Source organism: Pristiophorus japonicus, chromosome 8 (assembly GCF_044704955.1).
Source record: "Pristiophorus japonicus isolate sPriJap1 chromosome 8, sPriJap1.hap1, whole genome shotgun sequence".
NCBI lineage: Eukaryota > Metazoa > Chordata > Chondrichthyes > Pristiophoridae > Pristiophorus > Pristiophorus japonicus.
This window is the reverse complement of record NC_091984.1, coordinates 142,022,263-142,045,620: the sequence shown is the minus strand read 5'-3', so window position 1 is coordinate 142,045,620 and position 23,358 is coordinate 142,022,263. Positions and strand designations below refer to the sequence as shown.

The 23,358-nt window shown below is 42.6% G+C and overlaps 1 protein-coding gene and 1 pseudogene across 1 annotated transcript in view; one reads left to right on the top strand and one right to left on the bottom strand.

Moving 5' to 3' along the window:
- LOC139268770 (xenotropic and polytropic retrovirus receptor 1 homolog) overlaps window positions 1-23,358 on the bottom strand; it is a 383,202-nt gene that overhangs the window by 311,658 nt on the left and 48,186 nt on the right. The window lies entirely within an intron of this gene.
- LOC139270032 (U2 spliceosomal RNA) lies at window positions 5,520-5,758 on the top strand (annotated as a pseudogene).

The window sequence follows — 23,358 nt, the reverse complement described above, 5'->3', positions numbered from 1 at the left end:
ACAAAAGAATAGCAGAGGGAGGGAAGCATGGAAAATCTGCCAAAGCAAGGAAGGCTGCAGTGGCCGTGTACCAATAGGGTGTCCTCATCTCGAGCACCAGCCCACAACCTCACACATTCCCAGAATAGCTGGCGCACCCATCCTACATTACCAGCATCTGCTTTACGAGAGAAAACGGTTTGATGTTAAAGTCAACGTTAAGGTCAGAGGGCTGTAAAGTGCCTACTAGAAAGAAGAGGGGCTGTGCCTCAAACTTGTGTTGAGATTCGTTGGAACCATATGAGGCTAAAGACAGAAAAGTCAAGAGTGGCAGCCTGGCAGTAAAACAGGGAATTAAAGTGGCAAGTGACCAGAAGCTCAGGGTCACATGTGGAATGGAGGTGTTCAGCAAAGTGAGCACCACCCTGTGTCTGGTCTCCCTGATGAGCAGCAAATACAGTATACATGGAAGTAGTACAAGTAAATCGATCTCTCAACCAGAAGGAGTCTTTGGGGCCCTGGACATAATATGGAAGGTGGGAGAAGGGCAGGCATTGTGATGCATGGGAAGGTGCAAGGGGAAGGAGAGCAGGCATTAGAGCCGATTGCAGAATGGACCAGGGTGTCTCAGAGATAACATTGGAAATGGCAGATGATCCATCTAATGCGGAGGCTGGTGGAGTGGAAGTTAAGAACATGGGGAATCCTATCATGGTTCTGGGAGGGAGCAGAAGGGGCGAGGACAGACACTGTCAAGGGCCCTGTTTATCAAAGTGGAGGGGAAGCCAAGGCTGAGAAAAAAAAAGAACATTGGGAAACTTTGGTGTGGATTCGGTAGGATTTGCTCAGCCCAGTAGAATGGATAATCCTGGCTGCCAACTTTAATGAGCCCCAGAAAGTTTACTTTTGGGCTGCAATTGACTGCATGACACCTGCACACTGCTAGCTGGTGCCACTAACTTGGATCTTGGTGCACTGCAGCGAGGAAGATTGAAAAGAGCGTTGCTGCGATGATGCAGCCCTGCTTGGACCTGGTCCGGACGTGGATTGGGTCGGTGGTGGATCAGTTAGTCAGGATCATGGCTTGCATGTCGTTGTGGAGCAGGCGGAGGATGGTGATAAACATTTGGGGGCAGTCGAAACGCTCCATAGTCCCTCACAGTTGACAGTGTCAAAAGCCTTTGTGAGGTCAAAGGCGGCCATGTACAAGGGGCGGCCTTGGACAACGTGGACTATTTTCCATACCTCGGGAGCCTACATCAGCAAGGGCAGATACCGATGACGAGGTCCAACACCTCCTCTGGTGTGCCAGCGCAGCCTTCAGTCGCCTGAGGAAGATATTGTTTGAAGACCAGGGCCTCAAGTCTGGCACTAAGCTTATGGTCTACAGGGCAGTAGTGATACCCACCTTCCTATATGGCTCAGAGATATGGACCATATACAGTAGACACTCAAAGCGTTGGAGAAGTACCACCAGCGCTGCATCTGCAAGATCCTGCAAATCCATTGGGAGGATAGATGCACCAACGTCTGTGTTCTCAATCAGGCCAAATCCCCAACATTGAAGCACTGACCACACTCGACCAGTTCCATTGGGTGGGCCACATTCCCCGCATGCCCGACAGCAAGCGCTCTACTCTGAACTCTTACACAAGTGAGCCCCAGGTGGGCAGAGGAAACATTTCAAGGACACCCTCAAACCCTCCTTGATAAAGTGCAACATCCCCACCGGCACCTGTGAATCCCTGGCCCAAGACTGTCCTAAGTGGAGGAAGAACACCCGGGAGAGCGCTGAGCACCTCGAGTCTTGTCGCCGAGAGCATGCAGAAACCAAACGCAGGCAGCGGAAGGAGCGTGCAGAGAACCAGACTACCCACCCATCCTTCCCTTCAACCACTGTCTGTCCCACCTGTGACAGAGACTGTAAATTGCGTATTGAACTGTACAGTCACCTGAGAACTAACTTTGAGTGGAAGCAAGTCTTCCTCGATTTCGAGGGACTGCCTATGATGATGATCTTGGTGCAATATATAATTAGCTTTACTGCTCTTTTATCCATAATGGAACAGATGTCAATTCATTAAGAATTATTTCTTGAAACACAAGACAGTGCAAATACTCCCATAAGTTGCTTCCTCATTCCAAAACCCCAGCTCCAAACACGTGCAAGGTTATCAAACCAACTGCAGCATCAGCAAAAGCATCAGATCACTAATTCCAAGAACCACAAACAGTAAAGGTCAAGGTTTAAAACCGTTATTCCAACATGAGCGTGGATAATCATGTAAATCATTTCGCAGGGCACGTCGTATCAGCAGAAGCAGGCAATGAACTTTGGTTTTTCAAAATGGCTTATACTGTACCATAGGTTTACGAAGGGATTTCTCCATTTTGAATGTGATTGAAAGCTTTGCTGCATTAAAATGTCATTTACATTTTTATTAGAATATAGGTACATAGCTTTTGAATGAAAGTAGCTCATTTCCCTTTTCTCTTGTTCTAGTAACTTTTGAATCTCAACACTCTGGGGTCCTTTACAGCTCATTTATATTACTTATACGGCCCAAGTTTCCGCCCTCTGGAAAAATGGCGCATCTCCATAAGATGTGCTGACTTTCTGGAATAAAAAGGGCGCCGAAAACTTACCTTGTGATTTTCCGGTCTCCTCAGGACGTCTTCGTGCTCGGCGTGGCGCAGCACAAAGGGTCGGGGGCGGAGCTAGGTCCCGGCGCTAAAAGCAGTGCCGGGACTTCTGCACATGCGCGCTAGCGTGTACGTGCATGTGCAGTAGGTCCAGGCCCCCGAAGCTGTGTGGGAGGGGCCCGATCCTAACCCTGGCCGAATGGACTCCCCAGGTGAAGATCAGGACTCGGACCTCCCTCCCATTCAGCTCCCTCCACACCCCTCCCTTTCAGCCTCCGCCCCCCCACCCCCCGTTGTCGGCAGGGCCCGCCTGCCTGGCACCTCGATGGGGGCGGGCCCCGCCCTAAGTGTCGGCGACGGCCCGTTCAGCCTCTCTCCCCTCTCCCCACCCCCCTTCTCCTCCCCACCCTCCCTTCGCTGTCAGAAACACAGAGACACTGACAGAGAGAGACAATGGGGGTGGGGCGCGGGGGCCATCCCAGCACGCTGTTGCAGGGCTCCTGGTGCTGCAGTAGGCGAGTAGAAATTTAATTTTTTATTGATTGAAAAAATGTTTTTTTTTTAAATTGATTTATTGGTTGATTTATTGATTTATCATTTATTATTAATGGCTCTATTTGTAAAAGTGAAGTGTTTAACCTTCCCCTCTCCTATCTCTTGTTTCCTAAGCCTGATTTATAAGTGTAGGCAAGGTTTTTCTGAGCGTACAAAAATCCACACTTCCTCCATTCTAAGTTAGTTTGGAGTAAGTTTTCGCTGCCTAAACTTGCAAAACACGCCCTCTTTTGGAAAAAAAAATCTGTTCTAAAATGAAATTATTCTAACTCACTAGAACTGGAGCAAACTAAATGCTGAGAATTGCAATTTCTAAAATGCTCCATTCTAAACTAGTTGCTCCAAAAAAATAGGAGCAACTCAGGCCAAAACTTGAGGCCATAGGATGCAGAAAGTGATGCCAACGTCAGAACAGCTTGAACCCCTTTGTCAGGGGAAGATCTGTTACAGGCTAGCAATGTTAAAATCACAATAGTGCCTGTATGCAGGACCCACATGGCCAAAACAAAAGGATGGTCCAGACAAGCACCATGGCCATTTACATTCGTCATCAATGACACTTTGCCCCCAGAAGCAGGGAATAAAACTCCATCATTGGCGCCCTGTGCTTCCGAAGGCATGTGCGCGACCTCTCATATATCATGGAACTGCCTCCAAAGATAGCGCTGTTATATACACCCTCACGCTTTTTTTGTTAATACTTGCATTTTATCACATCAAAACAACTCGAAGTGCTCCACAGAATGAATAGCTTTTAGATTTCAGAGGCTGTTGTTATGGAGTAAGGAGAAAACCGGGGACAATGGAAAGATTAAACTTTAAGTAAGCCACCAAAAAACTCTACCACTTGCGCATGTGCATAGAGCTGTTCTTTGTTTAGGAGAGCAAGCATTAGAAATTGTGTAGAGTGAATATTAACTGAACCAATCAGCCAAGAGAGAAAAACACACTGGCATCCTCAGACATAAAATGGTCACAGTAAAGTGCAACCAAATGGGACATCTGCAGTGAGAAGTGTTTCACTTCCTTCCACAGACTAGTTTAATTTTGACAAGAATGCAGAAAGTTACATAGGCACTTAGTCACATATGATAGGCGAAAATAAGTAAATGTTCCAACACCATGCCTAAACACATCCCAAGGAACAAATGTTACTTCAGAAAAGATTACAAATTCACAAACGTTGGAGGAACCAGATTTATTTCAAAGCCCTCAGGAAAAACAACAGTTGCTCAATGCTGAGTGAGATCATTTTTATAGTTAAATGCTGATCTTAGCCTTAAATTATGAAAACCCAGAATTTCCCCTGCAGATTCAGAATTATTTTGCTGTACTTTGAAGGTCTGAAATACTGTACAATGCCTTCTTTGAAAGAAATCTCATTAATTTATCTTATTTGCACAAATTAATGCTGACTTAAACCACATTAAAAGTACAGTCTGTCCAAACTATGAATTTTGCTCAAAACTTTATCTACGGGAGCCTTCCCTTCAGCAAAATTAAAACATAAACAAAACGTCAGCAGGTTTTTCTCCCATTATCAATTTAAACATAAGCCACTTTAAGTGCAAAATATATTCACATCCATTGTGTTTCATACGTAATAAAGTCCACTTTGTCATAGCTGTGTCAGAAATAGCCAGGACTAATCCAAATTTCTCAGTCTAACCATCTACAAATTGAAAAATCCCACAGGACGAAAAGGGATCAGGTCACTAATTCCAATAAGTTTTTTTTTAAGTACAAGAGACACAAAAAGGTTTGATTTTCATTCAGTGCTGAGGTTGTTTACCTCACACCAAGGCATCATTTGGAATGCAACAACTCGTGGTCCCCAATGAATAGACGATCTATGGAACAAGTTGCTGGCTTATGCAGAGAGTGCTGGTTCACTGTATACCTTCACGAGAAAGCTGGACCAGTTCATGGCTGGGGCAGTACTTTTATCGTACAAGAGGCTGGTACCAAATAATGTAAGTAATGGTGAATGTGGCATCCAAGTATAGTTTCCATCACCTGGAGGGATCAGAGAAGAATTTTCCAGATTCTTTTATTCCTAATTGGTTTTTTTTAATTTGGGTTTTTCATCTGGGAGGTAAGGAGACTCTTGAGGTGATGCATAACTGTATGGGGCAGGCCAGGTGGACCAGCTGGTCTTATCCTGTACAACATTTTCATATGTTTGTATGCCCTGGGCTAAAAAAGGGGGCTCCCTTTACTGATTACTTCTAGTAACCAGGTCATTAGAAAGTGCGTGTGAGTAGCCTTAGGATGAGGGCAGAATCCAGGTCGGTGGTGATGTCCTCTGTGGCTGAATAGCCCCAACTAGAATAACACACTAGGACGCTTCTCGGCCTTTTGGCTAAGATCATGCGTAACTGACCTGACAGGGGAGTAGCCACCATGACCTCCGGGTGGTTCTCCCTGGATCAGGAAGGTATATGCTTGCTTTTTTGGAAACAGGAGGTGGGTGGGGTGGCTTGACCCATCCACCTCCACGGAGGTGTGTGGGGGACCTGACCCATCCACCTCCATGGCACGAACCTGGTATTGCAGTACTTCCAGGAAAGATGCAGTGGCTCTAGGCCTTTTGGCTAAGAGCATTGGCGCAGAGTGATCCTTGGCGTGTGCAAGGTGACCTCTGGCGTTTGTGATTTGACAAAGAATTGGAACGATTGGCTACGAATTTAAAAAAAAAACACACTAAGACAAAATACTGGAGGGTAGCTGGAATAAATGCAATTGCATGCCAATTTCAGCCTTATAAGGAAGTGCCAACAAGTTGAACAAACACAAAGTAAAGCAAAACATGGAATGTTTAGTCAGTTACAAATTCACTGAATAATTGTCATCATTTGCAGCCAAACATTCATATAAAATAGTGTATTCAAACTGGAAATTAGATTTTTAAAATGTAAAAATAAATGCAGCATTAATCATATCTTCAGAAAATTCTTTGTACTGCTGTGAAGCTTATAATGGTCCATAAGCAATATGCATTGGGATTGATAAATAAACAGGAATACTCCCTCAACTTCAAATCAAACTGTACAACATCCAATCAATTTCATGAATTTCAAATGAATCAGCCTAGGTCTCTGTGGAATCACTCCAATTTCAATTTTAACCACAAAGCCACCAATAATAGCACGATTAACATCAACTGAGATGGTAGTTGCGCATTTTAATCAGAGCTGTCAAGAAAGCAAGTATAAAGACCGTACGGAGACAAATGTCACAGTCATAAGCAAGAGAATTCCTGTGGGAGCAAGATAGAAACAATGGTCCCCATTTCCATTCTGTTACTTCACTAAAATGAACAGATACCCAGACGACATCCTATGACTCACACCAATTGTAATGATGGATAGTTATAAAAATTACACAATGTATTGTACATACATTACAAATATACACTACTTATATTACATATATACAGTATGTAATATATTGCCCGTACTCTAGTATTCTCCTAAAATAAATATGCCATGAATAAGCTTTAAAACATTTGTCCCTTTTTCGGGTTTCTCCCTCCATGCAAAATGCCACTGTCTGCACAGGCGAGTTGCTCCCCAGTCTCAAACTCCGTTCTGTAACCAGTTCATCGGATGATGTACAAGAGTGATTCCACCACCTACTTTCCTTTCAGAATCTCCTCCTCATGATCCATCCATGATAAGGAATTATTCCACATTTGCAGTTGATAGCATTCACTGTACTACTTACAGCTTAGATAACAGAATCCCACCATTTAATCACAAAGTATACGGTAAAGCTTAAACAACACAGAATACTGCAGAATTGACATTAACACAATCCTTTCATGAAATGAAAATCATGAGCCATATTTTTGAAAGCATACAAAAGTAGCACCATTGTATTCATCTTAATGTTCACAGTAAAATAACTACCACATCCAAGGCTGCTCCTTTGCAGTTAGTTCAAACACAGAAGTGACAAAGGCCTGGGAATAGATTCTTTGTCCAATTGAACGTTGGAAAATATGGATGGTGGTGCAGGGGACAGGGGTGGTGGAAGGAAAATGAAAAGAAAACTAATTATACAGAGCCATCATGCTGCGAGAAGCATATATATGCTGAATGCTAATCCTGAAATCTCATGTCGCAAATCGTTCTCGTACCTTTGAAGCTTGTCCAGCAGCTCTTTCCACATGCTTAGGAACATAGGAACAGGATAAGGCCATTTAGCCCCTTGCGCCTATTCTGCCATTCAATGAGATCATGGCTGAACTGTGACTTAACTCAATATACCCATTTTTGCCCCATATCCTTTAATACCATCAGTTAACAAAAATCTGAACACTGTTTCATGACAAAAATACCTACAACCCGAAACTGGCGTCTTTCACTCTGTCACGCCTAGTGAGCATGGCCTCATTCTAATTAACTGATTGTGGAAAATTGCTCACTGGAGAAAATGTGGACTCTCAACATCCCCTGCCAATTCAGACAAGGGGAAATTTCATACCTTTAAAAGTTTTATTCATGCTAAACTGCAGTTCTGATTTATTTACAAATAAATGATGCACAGAAGGAAAAATAATACACAGTACATTGAACAATTTATATTCCATCTCTCGGAAAACTCTGGAATGGTCAGTCTCTGCTGGTACATATGTAAACACTACTTAAGAAAAACTATTCAACCTCACCTATAATACATACGTAAAAAATGAGGAATGTTTTTTGTAGCTGCAGTTTATTTGAAGACTGTAACAAACACACCGACAAGCTGATGGACTCAGAATCGTGTTTATTATACCGTTCAAACTTCAGCTCCACTGGTTCCAACATCCAACAGTTGGAAATTATATTTTTAGATTATTAGCAAGATGAATTCATAAAAACTAGCCCTGCAGAGGATCTCATAGAAACTAACAATGAGCTGTGTTTTCATGAACCAGACAGATATGAAAGAATACATTTTAGTCAAACGTTCACATTGAACATGTTGACTCTGGGATACATCTTTGTGAAATTCCCTTTGTTCTGCAGTATCAGTCCGCAGATTTCCGACCCACGTGACTGCTGCCCTCCACAGCTGGCGGAATTTTTAACCATAGCTATTTAAAAACTACTAATCTGAAGACAAGAAAATCCCTATTTTTGTCACGTACATTTCCGCAAGGCATCATTATAGTGACTTGAACCATGCTGTTTTGCAACGGATTAGCAAAACACAAAGTATATAATGAATAGAAAATGCTGGAAATACACAGCAGGCCTCTTGTAAACTGAAAGAGAAAAAACAGGCGAAAGTTCTAAGTAAGGCCCTTTGTCAAACTAAAGTAGTTTCACATCCAAAGCATGTCATTCCCATTCGGCTGTGGATGCATCCGCTGTATTTTCAGTAATTTCTGTTTTGATTTCACATTTTCTTTTTATCTTTACTGTATAGCCTTGTACAATCTGTTAAGTACACAAATCTCTGCTTCACATTTTGCAGAAATATTTCTGAAGCCTTCGCCACTAAATCATTTCCGTTCCATATCACAACAATCCCTGCTCTAGTGTGAAGCAGAATCTGCTGCTGCTTTGTATAAATGCCAAACCTTTCAATTTCCAATATCTGTGGATCTCAAGTGGTCTCCTTGGCAACACTTCCATCCACACATAGATTAAGCCTAAATTAGCCTGTCGTTTCCCTCTGCTCATCTGGTCATCTTCACACCATGCTCCCTCGCTACTAGCTCTGCTGATATAAACCTGGCTTCAAAGCAATGTGTATTCTACCGCAGTCTGTTCAGATCAGGAAGGTGGAATATTATTCCAATAATAACTCTGCTAGTCCTCACTACCAGAAACACAATCATTTGGTTTGGCATCAGCAAAAGGAAACATTTGGAGATGTTAATAAATACTGAACTCTGGAGAGTTAAAAAAAATTCTAGGATGGTTTTTCTCTCATTCTATAGGCATGCATTTTTGATTACTTTACACCAAATGTAAATTCAACTAATATTTATTGATCTTCGATTATAATTTTATTTGATAACTGCATACAGAAGTTTAATATAGGATTTCATCAATAAAATAAGTTTAGCTTAATTAATATATTCCTGTTACAATCGTTAACAGCTCAAAGAGAATTAATTATCCCTTGGCAGACAGCAATTTACATTGTTTAATTTAAAAATCACAACAGTAGTCACTCCAATGGCTGAGAGGTAAAGTCTCCATCTCTGAACCATACAGACCAGGAAAACCCTGGGTTCAATCCACGGTCCATATTAAGTTTAGTAACTGGTACAATTAGCTATAGTGCCACTGAGTTAGAGAAGGGTTAATCAGCCATGGTTCCCACTTCTGGTAACCATAGTATCAGCTCCTAGAGACAATCAATGGACTAAGACCGGATCAGGCAGAGCCTAACACCGTTAAAGCTCAAACATGTGCAATGGCCAAAGTGTTGAAAGGCAGACAGCCATGGAAGCAGACCTCGAAGGAGTCAATGCCTTCAGAAAAGGGGAGATGTGAGGATGAATGGAAGAGAAATAAAAAACCAAACAGTGACGTACACAGAGGTTGAATATTCGGTGCGTGCGCACTGTTAGCACACCCAGCAAATTCCTATCCATGCTACAATGATGCTAAACCATTCAAAATAACGCAGATATTTGAGACAAACCTTGACCAGTAAAAATAATGCACAGAGGAATTTCAAGCTTAGAGTATTTTAGCATTCTCTGAAGTAGGGACCTTCAAAGCTGACAACTTGGTACCAATAACCTTTATGAATAAATATTTAGGTGGGTGCTCAAAAATTGGGATCTAATTAATCTGGAGCTTACCATCAATGCCATTTGTTTTGCAGACTATAACTTTTTGGCCTACTCCCACTGAACTGAAGTACAGGTACCACTAATTCCACCACTTTAAATGGGCTGGCATTGTGTGTTCTATGGAAGGTCCTGAACTGTTCAGCATTTTCTTGGGGGAGGGATGTCCTCAACGGTGCACAGGATAAATACACTGCTTAATGAATGAAGATCCCAAGTTATTCAGTTAGGTGTATATTGGCCTCAGCGTTCCTCACCTGGAAGGGGATGGAATACAGCGTGGAATACAGGAAAAGTTAGAGTTCTCCTTCCTAATCAGTTCCCAGTGATCCCACCACATGTCCCTACTATGTCACAAGCCACTATCTTCAGGAATGGGAAAAGCAGCAAAAAAATACAAGGGAGATTACATTAAGTGATCGATGACTTCACAAATGACAGGCACTCAAAAAATAAGGGAAAAATTAATTTGGACAAACAAACACTGCATATTACAACTCAACACAGTACTATGAAACTCCTAACATTACCTGATTTTACCTAAAAAGGAAGTGCCGGTATTAAATTGTGTCCCATGCCAACTTTCTCATCAAAATTAATGAAGATAGGAATTTCACTCTCTGAAGCGACCAACTATTAACGGTTGAAAAACCTGGATCGTATATATCTGCTCATTTCTGCATCTCTTGCAGTTATTACACAAGTGCTGATGACACCCCATCTTTCTAAAACACAGAGAATGCAAGGAACACTCAGATCAGGCAGTGTCTGTGGAGAGAGCAGACAAGTTAACGTTTTGGGTTCAGTCTCCTTGTTAAAACTGGTAAATATCACTGATGAACAACATTTAAAAAGGAACAGAGCAAGGGAAGGGAAAACAAAACACATGCGCGTAAAAACAAATGGAACAACCTGCAAAGTGCTTAACTGGAAAACGTGAGAGATTACCATGAAACAGGAAGCAGGAGAGAAATCAAAGAAATAAAAGACTTTTACTAAAAGTGACAGATCGTATGAATAGCTCAAAGCACCAGGTAGAAACAGAAGCATGAAAATCTGGCAAAACAGGTTCCAGCTGCCCATGAAACCCGCTAAGACAATAAAAACTGCTCGAGTAAAACCAAGAATAAAAACAATTTCATCAGCACTGTGTTTCGATACACCACTAATACCAACCCACTCCTGCCCCTCCATCCTGGAAATGGCACACCCCTCTTACATTGCCAGCACTCCCTGCCAAAAAAAAAAGTAGGAGCTATAGTTAAGGTCTGAAGTTATTAAGAACAACTCGAATTTAACGTAGAAAAACATTCCAAAGCGCTTCACAGGAGTATTTATAACACAAAAAATTTGGCAAAGTCACGATTAATGTCAGAGGGCTGCAAAGTGCCTGGTAGAAAGATGAAGTGCTGCGCCTCGAGCTGTTGAGCTTCATTGGAACAGTGTGAAAGGCCAAACATCAGTTTGAGAGTGGGATAGGGAGATTTAGGAGATGAACAGACAAGTATTGCATCTTCTGTGTCTGCATGCGGAGGTGCCAAGGGAAGAAAAGCAGGTGGAGTCGTGGTGGAAGAGTGAACCAGAGTGTCATAGAGGGAATGTTCCCCTTGGAAAGTGGAGAGAGATGGGGAAGATATGTTTGGTGGTGGGATTGTGTTGCAGATGGTGAGAATGGCGCGAGATGATCGTTCGAATGGGGATGTTGGTGGGGTGGAAGGTGAGGCAAGAGGGGCCCCATAATTATTCTGGGGGGTCTGGGAGAGAGAAGCACAGGAAATGGACTAGACTTGGTCAAGGGTCCTGACTGCCACAATGGAAGGGAAGCCGCAGCTGAGGAAAAGGGCATTTTGGATGCTCTAGTGAGGAAAATATCATCGGAACAGGTGGGATGGAGACTGGGAGAAGGAAATAGAGTCCTTACAGGAAGCAAGGAAGTATCTGTAGTACAATTTAGGTAGTTGTGGGAGTTGGTGGGCTTGTAATAGATGCTAGCAGGAAGATCATCCCCAGAACTAAAGATGGATAGGTAAAAGTCAGAGATAGGCCATACAAAGGAGAGATGAAAATTTGAAGCAAATTAATGAAAAATTTCTACTAGGACATGTTCAAGTTGAAACAAAACTGTGATCAGCCTTGGATTTCGCCGGTCCAATTTGTGTACCATAAGTTTTATTATGACACACCTTGGTATCTGTGCTTGTTTTTTTAAATCTGAACTATGTTTAGGTACAGAATGTAGGCCTCTGTTACTGTCACCAGTATGCTATACTACCAGAGCTATCAGCTTGTTTGATATATTTTGGTGAATTTTAGTGGTCATCAGTTGAGGGACATCAATGATGGGGAATGAGATACTTTTGGTTGATATTTGTAGATGATGACGTTTCACATTACTGCAGAATCATACTGCCGCCACCATGAAATCCCATGAAAACCAGTCTTCCCTGCTGCTGGTCTAAAAGATTCCAGCAGGCTATCTTGATGAGGTTGTCACTTGCGGGAGACCCATGATACAGGAGCTAGTGTTCTTAAAAACATTGGGAAAATGCCGAGCTCTACCTGGGTCTACACGTGTGCTTCCAGTTTACAGAAACTAGATTTAACAACATCAACAATGAGAGCCAGCTCTCAGATGCTGGGCTCCCAGAATCAGGAAGACAAATACAAAAGGTAGCTTTAATTTGTGAATTACACTCTTGGAGCTCTATAATCACAGTTACATGTTAAGAGGTTCCATTATAAAACAGTAATCTGGCAATCTCCCTACTCATGTGCCAAACATAGTAACTAGGTGGACAATGCCATTGGCAGAGGCCTCAGTGCAACCTGGCAAACTCTTTAGTCAGAGAATGCTCTGCACAAGATGGAAAGTAAAGGGAAGACAACACTGCACACAATTTACGAGAAGTCACACAATGGCAGATCATCGATTGTCAACCTAAACCAATATCAAAAAGAGAAAAGATTTGCATTTATAAAATGCCTTTCACGACCACTGGACCCAATGAGCTTTACACCCAATGAAGTACTTTTTTTTGAAGTGTAGTCACTGTTGTAAGGTAGGAAACATGGCAGCCAAGTTGCGCACAGCAAGCTCCCACAAATAGCAATGTGATAGTGACCAGATAAACTGTTTTAACGATCAGTGTATTTACTTAGTGTAGTAGCTCTGTATATTATGATAGCCCATTACAAATTGAATTTTTGCCAGCAATTTATCTGAATTTGACTTAAATCTACCTGCATCTACTTTCACAGAATGTCTCGGTGCTGAGTGTTTAGCAATACTTTACTGGCAAATGGTCAAATAGTTGTTATCTTATTATACCAGTAATTACAGGTACATCTATTTTGTCCCTTTATTCGTGTTTTGTTTTTCACTGGCCAATCTGTATTGCTTTATTTGTTTAATACATTTCAGTGCTTTTGTCAGCATATTATCTTGCTTTGTCTTATTTCCCTGCTGTAATATTTGCTCCCAGGACCAAAGTGCAAATGAGACCTTGCACCTCACTGAGTAATCCAGAACATGACTAGGAATTTTATTGGGAGCAAAAACACAATAAGTGAGATATGCACAGTTTTTATGAAGGGAACAGCACTTCTGAAAATACCAGCCCCTATCAGCCATTCAAACAGATAACGCCAATGAATAATTTATATGCGTGCTTTCATCTGCACCAACCCAGCATCTAATTGAAGGCGAAAGGAGTCTGGGGAAATGCCTGCACATTTGCCAATTAAATGCCAGTCAGCAGGGTTTCTTTTGAACACACAATCTAGCAACCTCTTCAGGGGCCATAAATAATTTCCACAAATTACAAAGTGCTCTGCGAAGACAGCAGTTTCACATACACACACACATGCATTTGTGGGTCAACTCTTCTTTAGCAAAAAAACAATATGTATTTTGTTTGGGAGACAGAGTACACTGAATTTTGTTGAAAACAGTGACAATTGCAATCAAGACTACCATCCCCATCAAGACTACTGGACATTACCTCTATGTAGACACTGAAACGTGTACTCTGCTACACCAGTATTTAGCGTCACTAAAATAGAACACAGAAAGAATACGCATAATCTGCAGCGGGTTTCAGTAAAACTTACGATTCACACTTTGTCTTTTTCTACATTCTTTTTGATCTTAGTTCAAGGCATTACATATACAATGCTTGTTGACAGTTAAAGACCAGCAATGCCATTAAAGGTTCAGCCATTATTACATACTAAAAAATTAAAACCTGAAAGCTTTTATGAGGGTCACTGAATCCCAAGATGGAATTATTGCTCTGTAAAATAATCCCTATTAATATTTTGCACAACTAACATACAGAAGAATCTTGCTAAATCAAAGTCCAAGGAGACCTATGAAAAACGTTGCTATATCGCGACTTCGATGCATCAAAATTTCTGCACCTGGCCTATTCCGCTCTCCGACTCGTTCAGGCTGCTACATGTGCTTGCACCAACCCTGACTCACCCAGTATAAGCCTGGCCCAAATCATCTGATATCAAAACCTTACTAGCCCTCCACATCACTCTCCAGCATCAATCTACTGCTTTCCTTCTCTCCTTGGCTCCTAGTCAACATGCATAGGCCCCAAGTTTCGTCCCGCGGCGAAAACGGCGCACCTCCGAGCTGGGCGCCTGTTTTTCGCGCCGAAAACTGCGCTTAAAAAAAACTCCGATATTCTCGAGCTCCTTGGAGCTCGATGTCTGCTTGGCGTGGCGCTCTCTTCGCAGCAGGGGGCGGAGCCTAACACTCGCGCCGATTTTCTAAGTAGCAGGGGGCGGGTACAATTTAAATTAGCCTTCGTGGTGCCGGCAACCCTGCACTTGGCCATTTTTAAAAGGACTGCAGAAAAAGTGAAGATTTGTTTCTTGGACCCCTGCAAAGGCTTGTAATTTAATTTTTTTGATATTTCTGTGTGTGAGGGAGTGCTTTTAGCAGCACTGCTGAATAAATCACCTGCTGAAATCAATGAGTTCAGCTTTTCACTGCTAAACTTGCAGAACCGGTGCTGCATTGGTGCATGCAAATTAAGGATTGTGTGTTTGGAGAAATGAGTGCCAATTCAACTTTGCAATGGATCAACGTCCACCATTGCATAATACGTGGTGTTGACAATGCAGCACCCATTCTGCAAATTTAAATATAAAACTGTCGATGTGGCTGCCTCTCCCTGTCCAAATGGCCTCAGTCCCCCTCACAGCTCGAAGGCTGCTGCCGTAACTTCGGCTGCCGTCGAGCCACTGATGCTGCCCATAAAGCGTGGCCGAATGGCCTCAAGCACCATAAAGAGCTGCGTGTGTCAGGTGTTGATTCTTCGGCTGCCGGCCAGCCACTGATATCCTATGGCCGAATGGCCTCACGTCCGTCTGCTGCTGGTTCTTTGGCCGCCGGCCAGCCATTGATGCCGCTGCTATCTCATGGCCGAATGACCTCACGTCGGTCCGCTGCGGATTCTTCGGCTGGCTGCCGGCCAGCCACTGACACCGCTGCTATCCCATGGCCGAATGGCCTCAAGTCCGTCCGGTGCTGCTTCTTCGCGGCCAGCCACGAAGAGAATGAAGGCCTGTCTCAAGCACCGCAGCTCAGCTCGAAGCTTGCTCCCGCTGCCGTCGACACACTGACGCCACACCCCTGCCTGTCTCCAACATGAAAGGTCTGCCTGAAGCACAGCAGCTCGAAGGCTGCTGCTATTTCACACAGGTAGGAACGTGGTTTATTTAATCTTTTCTTTGCTTATAAATTTTTATTCAGGTTGGATTTATTTGTATAATATTTGTAAAAGTCTAACTAAGGATTGATTGTAGAATTTAATGACTTCCCTTCCCCCCCCCCCTCACCTCGTTCCCTATGCCTAATTTGTAACCTACGCCTGATTTTCTAAAGTGTAGACAAGGGTTTTTCGAGCGTACAAAAATCTTCACTTACTCCATTCTAAGTTAGTTTGGAGTAAGTTTTCACTGACGAAACTTTGAAAACAGGGGTTGAGAATGTGTAAAAGGGTTGCGAAAGTGGTAGATGGCTAGAGAAGGTGGCAAAAGGATGGAGATAGGGAATCATGGGAAAATAGCTAAAGAAATGGTCAAGATGCAGACAACTGCAGAATCAACAGAAAAAAAAGGGGTTACCAAGAGTTGAAGTTGAGGTTAGACACGGGTCATGAGAAAGCCCAAGGCAGCACAAAGAAAGAAAGCAATCCTAGATAGGAAGGGAAAAGTAATAGCTTCTACTGATAAGGAGGAAGAGAAACTAATTGGGTTCTTTACTGATAAGGGAAGACAGTGTAGCAAAGCTATAACTAACCTGCCTGACACCAGCCCTAATTGGAGACTTTCTTGCCTGCCATTGGACGAACTCGGGGGGGGGGGGGGGAGAGGGAGGCAGAAAGGGACTGGATAGACCAAGTGCTAATCAAATGTGTTCTGTTTTGAAAATGTATATCTACTGTGCTTTTCGCGCTGAAAAGGGGCTTGTCCAGGGGAAGGTAAACAGGCTCTGATTGAGAGTGTTCCTTTGTCTTGACAAGTCCCGGCCGGAGAATCTTCAATAAAGGTCTTTTACAGAAAAGGCAAGAGGTGTTCGCGTGTCAGTGTATTCGCTGAAACAGATTGAGGGAAAAAGAATCCGTATCAACATTTGGTGTCAGAAGTGGGATCTCAACGGACGGCTGCCGAAAGCTTCCGAATTAAGAGCCAGGCTAGCCTTGGACGAGAAGGGAGGAAAGTGGCCACTGGAGTGAGTACCCTTTAAAATACCACTTCGGTTTCCTTCAGTTCCAAAAGTCTAAGGAAAGCTTGGCCACTCGCTGGTTCTCAGGTAGCGTCTGAACGAGATCCAGGTCAATCTGGCGAATACCTTTTAACTTAGGAAATAAGTGTCCAAGTCAGGTGACGACGTCGACTTTGTATATCACTTAGTCCGTCAAGGCGCTGATTGGACTTAAATCGCGCAGCGACGTGAACCGCGCGGCGACGTGGAGGGATAGGGAAATAGACAATCGTGCGGTGACGCGAACCGCGCGACGACACGGAGGGATAGGGAAATAGACAATCACGCGGCGACGTGAATATGAAAACCGCGGGGCGACGCGGAAGAAAAGGGAAATTGTGTAAAACTAAATCGCGGGGCGACGCGAGGAATTGTGTCGAACTAAATCGCGGGGCGATGCGAGGAATTGTGTAGAACTAAATCGCGGGGCGACGCAAGGAATTGTGTAAGGATAAAATTGGGCAATCATGGATCCAAAAATAGAGCCGGCCAAAGAAAAAATTTAATTAATAAGCTTTGTTGAATGAAGAGAGACTTTTGTGAATGTCTGTTTTTGAATGAGAGTACTTGTGTGATTTTTTGACTGCGGAATGAATTTTCATGTTTTTAAAAAAGCCTGTTTGGAGGAGTGGAGCAGCTGTTTGCTTATTTTAGCTCCACCCACTTCTCCAAACAGAGTGAAAGCTTTTTCAACCCTTTGTAGTGTTGTCCTGTATGTGGGAAGTTTTAAGACATTTTAAGTTAGAAACGCAGGTGTGGATTTATTCGGATGATAAGTTACGGAGCTAGGAAATGCACAAAGGATAGGTTTGTTGAGTAAAAGATAAAAAATACATGGTCCCGGTGGTTGAAAAAAAAAGAATTTATTTGACACGCTCACTTACTTGTCGAAAGAAAACATGCAATGATTGATTACATTGGGTTGAAAGACATAAATTTAGTCTCGGAATGAGATAAAGAATGCCTTTTAAAAAAAGCTTCTAGCTCAAAAAAAAGTTTTAAATAAAGATTAAAATTACAAAGTTTGAATTGGGATTTTGAGATATTCAGAGAAGGCACAGCAAAATACTGAGGTGGATTCAAAAAAAAAATTAAATTAAATTAAATCTGATCTCAAAGAAAAAAGGAGATATAAAACTAAAAGGTTTGGAAACAATCTAGAAATGCCTTCAGGGATCAGGTCAAACTCCTGGGCGAGTGGCGAGCTATCTGCGAAGGTGTCAAAGGGACTTTTGAAAAATGTTAAAAACAGCAAGCTTTAGCAGTTTAGAAGAGACATTTTAACGACTTTGAAACTGGAGCATTTTGAGATAACGAAAAGCAGCCCTCAAAGCCTAATTGCTGGACACCATTCTAGTTATGGAGAAAAGAAAAAGATAAAGACGCCACTTTGAAAGTAAACAAATGATTTTAAATTAACAAATTTATGGAGTCACGAGCCCTCCGTGTAAAATACAAAACCTAATTTGAAGAAAGGAGATCTGAAAAAAAGATGTAGCGTAATAAATAAGTGCTGAAAAAAATGTGTTTGTGATGGAAAAAGACATAACTTACTAAATACTAGTTGATGCTTGCTGTGAAAAAGATATTGGTTGAATTAGGAAAAGGGAAAAAAAAATTGGAAGAGGTAAAAGACACATAATGATCTTAAATTACGAGAAAATTTCACTGCAGTTTGAAAAGATTTCCAAAATGGACGTTGTTTATCAAGAAAAGTCCCGAACAGTCTAAACAAGCAGGAGGGTTTTGAAAATAACGAGGAGAAAAGATCTAAGCTATGTGAACTCAGCACAGAAAAAAAAACTGGGAATTAAAGAATCTTACTGAATTTTAAAATTCTTATAGAAAATGGAACTGGCACGGATGCTTAGATTCTGTGCCGAGAGAGAAATAAAACACAAGATTTGCCCAGTGAATGGGACCGTAAAATAAAACGAAATATTAGAATGTACACAGCGTGTGTGAAAATTGGATTTCAGTCAACAAAATAGCTATTAAAAATGTGTGGTCTCGTTTTAAATCAATCAAAAAAAATCTTTGGCAATTAGAAGTTAAGAAAACCTTGGAGTTTACTCTAAACTGCCGTCTTCCCTGATGAGAAGACTTTTATTATGACGGCTTTACTAATGATTTCTGCTTTTTTAACGGATTCCTAATTTCTAAGCAAGTTTTGAAGGCACAAAGACTTAAAAAAAAAGAATTTTTCGGATGATTACGTGAAGTCACGTAATGACATCAGGCTTTCTTACAAACCTGTAAAGGAGTTAACCCTTTCCATTGACAGCTGTTTTATACTGGACATTATTAATTTGGATTTCTTAATAGAATAAAAAAAAAGACTCACCTAACAGAGGAAATGGTGCGATAGTCAGAATAAAAATAAAAACAGAACTAGCCTATGTAATAATACTCGCCTGATACTCAAACAAAACAAATTCAAGAGTTAAAAGCTAAGATAAATAAGTTGGAAGAGATTTTTTTTTTAAACCGGGGCCAGACAGATAGTGCAGTGCGCAGCCATAGCACCATCACCTATGGCAATAGAGCTAATGTACCCAACGGTGGGTAAGTGTAGTCTACAAACCCAACCTAACTTAACCTTCGATTTCACAGAGTGACCGCAACATGCATGGATAAAAGATGAGTAGACCAGAACCCAACACCTGATGACGACCAGGCTATCTGTTTAAAATTTGCAGATAAAACACTCACCGAGATGGGACCGCAGCGGCTACTTCGACTCTGGAGACTCAGGATACTGAGGACCTTGAGGCCCACGCAGGCACCGGATAATACAGATGGACGACGAGAGATATAGCACACGCAGGAAAGACACAACTACATGAACTAGCTTTGTTTAATTTGACTGCCGAAATATGCAACCCAGCAGCCAAGGACTGGAGCAAGGACAGAACTTATTTTAACGCATGGCTATGTATAGTGTATTAAGTAAGGTTGTAATGCAGCAGGCTGCCGATGCCATGGGCGCCAGTAGATTCCGAGGACAGGAGCAAGTTCATAGGACCAAAAGGGCGCAGAAATCCAACTGGATGGAATTTCAGTTTTAGAAGCTCATGCCTGGGCGGATGAAGCTGCAAACAAGCAGCCAAATCCACCCCGCAAGAAACAGAAGGGTGGGAAGAGAACGGAGCAAAGGGGGAGGCTAGTAATAAAAGAATCTAAAGAAAGGATATAATTTGGGGTGCGTCAGCGACTACTTATCCTAAACCTAATGGATATCATTTTTCCTATCTTCTGTGGGAATGAAACTATAAGTCTATACCAGAACCTGGCATAACGGATCCTCGAAGGCCCGGAACCCACTACCCTGAGATTTAATGTCAGAAATGGAACAGGGCAAGGTCGAAAAAAAAGGGGAATACTGGAAACACTAGGCACGGGTTATGCGGCAGGGGTTATGACGATGAATTCCATAGGCCTGTAGGCAATATACGACCGGGTTAACAACTTAATGGCGTAGTCTTGAGTGGTTTAGTGGGGAGGGACTTGGATAACCAAGCCCTACATACGCAGTGGGGAGATTGCACGGAAGGGGAACTGTTATAAGTGGCCCATACATTACCGAAATGCCAAGACAATAAAATTGATCCACGCAATGGGGAAAGATATAAGTAAACGATTACAGGCTGAGATAGTTTGCTCCGGGTATGGGGCCTGGATATTAAGTGAGGTACAACATAATTTGGAGCAACTCCAGAATGGAGACATACCAGATTGGATTCCGAACAGCATACTTAACAATTGGACTCTCGATAAAAAAATGAATAACACATGCGAGGTACGAAGGAATAGTCACGCATGGGTGCCGAAATTCAGATGTATTACTGGGCGGGTGAATATGATCGGATTTATGTTGTCCATACCACAGTATGATGTAACAAAGGGAGACCCCTTATATCAGATCGATAATATTGAAGTGAGAAACCAAACTCGGTTACGTTACCATCAGCCTGCCAGACGGGTGATTAAAATTAACAATAGTACCAAAGGCATTGATATAACTGACTGCTATAAAATTAACCAAGTGGTTTTATGTCGAGGTATGCCACGAATGACGAATGATGATTGCAGTTTCCACCAAACAAACGGATGCATGCTGAGTATCACTCCTCTCGAACACGATCTTGAGACTATTGCTGCCCCGCAAGGGAACAGAGAGTGATGCGTGAGCACGGCGGCAGCCAACTTAACCATCAAGACCAGGGGAGGAGTCACCCCGTGTCTTCATTACTCCTAACTTCTGCTTCAGACCCAAGGGAGAAATAGACGTAGACGGATATCATATACATCCCGAGACAACGGAAATTATCGACGGAACAATCACGGAAACCCTCCGAGAAGGGTACGAAGAGGCGGTATGGGAACCGCAAGGCAATCAGATACCGGAACTAAATGAGGAACAATTACGTTTGGTGCAAGGAATCCAGAATCAAAGATGACAGTATGTCCGGCTGATGGAAGAAATAGACAACTTAGAGAGAGACACTAACGCAATGCTGATCAGCCCTGGTACTCAAAGCTGTGGGACATTGGACTTAATATTCAAATTCACCCATGGATAAGAATAATATCACATGTAGTAATACAGGGTCTGGTTCTGATGGTCATGATGGGATTAACATGTGAACGAATTAAACAGGCCAAACGATAAGTCAGGGCACGCACTATGATTAAGGCCATAAGGGATGAAAATTTAAGCAGTCCTACAGGAAGGACTTACCTTATATCACTCTGTGGGAAGGTTTCAGGAGGTCCCGAAGCTTGGGAGATGGCCACCCAGGTGAACGAACCTATCTGGAACTTGCCTACAGGGAGATAGTTATTGGGAAATATGGCCAGCTTGGCATATAGCCAACGGCCAAAAGGGGAGAAATGTAAGAGAAAAATTTGGCATTAGGGGTACCAGTGGGACAAGGGTTAAAGTGCTGGTTCCTGCACTGGCCCATAAGGAGGTAAAAGGCCTCTCTTCGGCCTTGTACCAAGGCTCCAGAAGTTATCAATTCAATAATATTCCGACAGGATACGATGAGAGAACCTAAACAGACATTGATAAGACCTTGCGAAGAGGCTCGAGGTGGACTCACAGACAACAAGGAGGATCAGGAAAGAGAGTGCGTACGGCTAAACGCGATACTCCTAGAATAAGCACCAGGGTTAACATGGAATGATAAAAGGGGGGAATGAGAATGTGTAAAAGGGCTGCGAAAGTGGTAGATGGCTAGAGAAGGTGGCAAAAGGATGGAGATAGGGAATCATGGGAAAATAGCTAAAGAAATGGTCAAGATGCAGACAACTGCAGAATCAACAGAAAAAAATCCCACAGGACGAAAAGGGATCAGGTCACTAATTCCAATAAGTTTTTTTTAAAGTACAAGAGACACAAAAAGGTTTGATTTTCATTCAGTGCTGAGGTTGTTTACCTCACACCAAGGCATCATTTGGAATGCAACAACTCGTGGTCCCCAATGAATAGACGATCTATGGAACAAGTTGCTGGCTTATGCAGAGAGTACTGGTTCACTGTATACCTTCACGAGAAAGCTGGACCAGTTCATGGCTAGGGCAGTACTTTTATCGTACAAGAGGCTGGTACCAAATAATGTAAGTAATGGTGAATGTGGCATCCTAGTATAGTTTCCATCAACTGGAGGGATCAGAGAAGAATTTTCCAGATTCTTTTATTCCTAATTGTTTTTTTTTAAATTTGGGTTTTTCATCTGGGAAGTAAGGAGACTCTTGAGGTGATGCATAACTGTATGGGGCAGGCCAGGTGGACCAGCTGGTCTTATCCTGTACAACATTTTCATATGTTTGTATGCCCTGGGCTAAAAAAGGGGGCTCCCTTTACTGATTGCTTCTAGTAACCAGGTCATTAGAAAGTGCGTGTGAGGAACTCCGGGGGGAGGCGGGGGGGGGAGGCAGAAAGGGATTGGATAGACCAAGTGCTAATCAAATGTGTTCTGTTTTGAAAATGTATATCTACTGTGCTTTTCGCGCTGAAAAGGGGCTTGTCCAGGGGAAGGTAAACAGGCTCTGATTGAGAGTGTTCCTTTGTCTTGACAAGTCCCGGCCGGAGAATCTTCAATAAAGGTCTTTTACAGAAAAGGCAAGAGGTGTTCGCGTGTCAGTGTATTCGCTGAAACAGATTGAGGGAAAAATAATCCATATCAACAGGGGAAGTGGCCGGACACGCCCCCTTTTGAAAAAAAAATTCTGTTCCAAAGTGAAACTGTTCTAACTGACTAGAACTGGAGCAAACTAAATGGCGAGAATTCCGATTTCTAAGATACTCCGTTCTGCACCAGTTGCTCCTAAAAATCAGGAGCAAATCATGGCGAAACTTGGGGCCATAATGTGGAATAGTTAGCACTATTCTTATCCATGTCTGTTTGAATTAGGTAGGCCTAGTGGAATCAGTGGCATAAATAGGAAAGCACCGCCAGTTCCGACAATGGATCTTGTGCTGATTGGGAGCCAGAGACGGGAGATTGGGAGTGTGCCAGATCAGGACTAGACAGTAACACGGGGAACTAGCGTAGCAATTACCTCGGTTGAGTGGGGTCAGGTTAAGTTGAACGTC